Raw genomic sequence first — 648 nt, forward strand, 5'->3', positions numbered from 1 at the left:
GGTATGACAACGGTTTAGGGGGAGCGTATGTGTTAGGGTACGGGTTAGTGTTAGCATACGGGTTAGGATTAGGGGACGGGTTAGGGTAAGGCTCCGGGTAAGTGTTAGGGGACGGGGACGGTTGAGCGTACATGTTAAGGTACGTGTTAGTGTTAGCGTACGGGTTATGATTAGGGGACGGGTTAGGGTAAGGCTTCAGGTACGTTTTAGGGTTAGGGGACTGGGACGGTTTAGGGTACAGGTTAGGGTACGACAATGTTTAAGGGTGAGCGTACATGTTAGTGGACTGGTTAGTGTAAGCGTATGGGTTAGGTTTAAGGGACGGTTTAGGGTAAGGCTTCGGGTAAGGGTTAGGTTTAGGGGACGGGGACGGTTTATGGTACAGGTTAGGGTACGACAATGGTTTAGGGTGAGCGTATGTGTTAGTGTACGGCTTTGTGTTAGCGTAAGGTTTAGGATTGGGGCCTGGTTAGGGTAAGGCTTTGGGTAAGGGTTAGGTTTAGGGTTAGGGGACAGGGATGGTTTAGGGTACACGCTAGGGTATGATAACAGTTTAGGATGAACGTACGTGTTAGTGTATGGGTTAGTGTGAGCGTACGTGTTAGGATTAGGGGATGGTTTCGGGTATGGCTTGGGGTAAGTCTTAGG

Source organism: Monodon monoceros, unplaced genomic scaffold (genome assembly GCF_005190385.1).
Source record: "Monodon monoceros isolate NGI ecotype Baffin Bay Population unplaced genomic scaffold, NGI_Narwhal_1 Contig4335_ctg1, whole genome shotgun sequence".
Taxonomy (NCBI): domain Eukaryota; kingdom Metazoa; phylum Chordata; class Mammalia; order Artiodactyla; family Monodontidae; genus Monodon; species Monodon monoceros.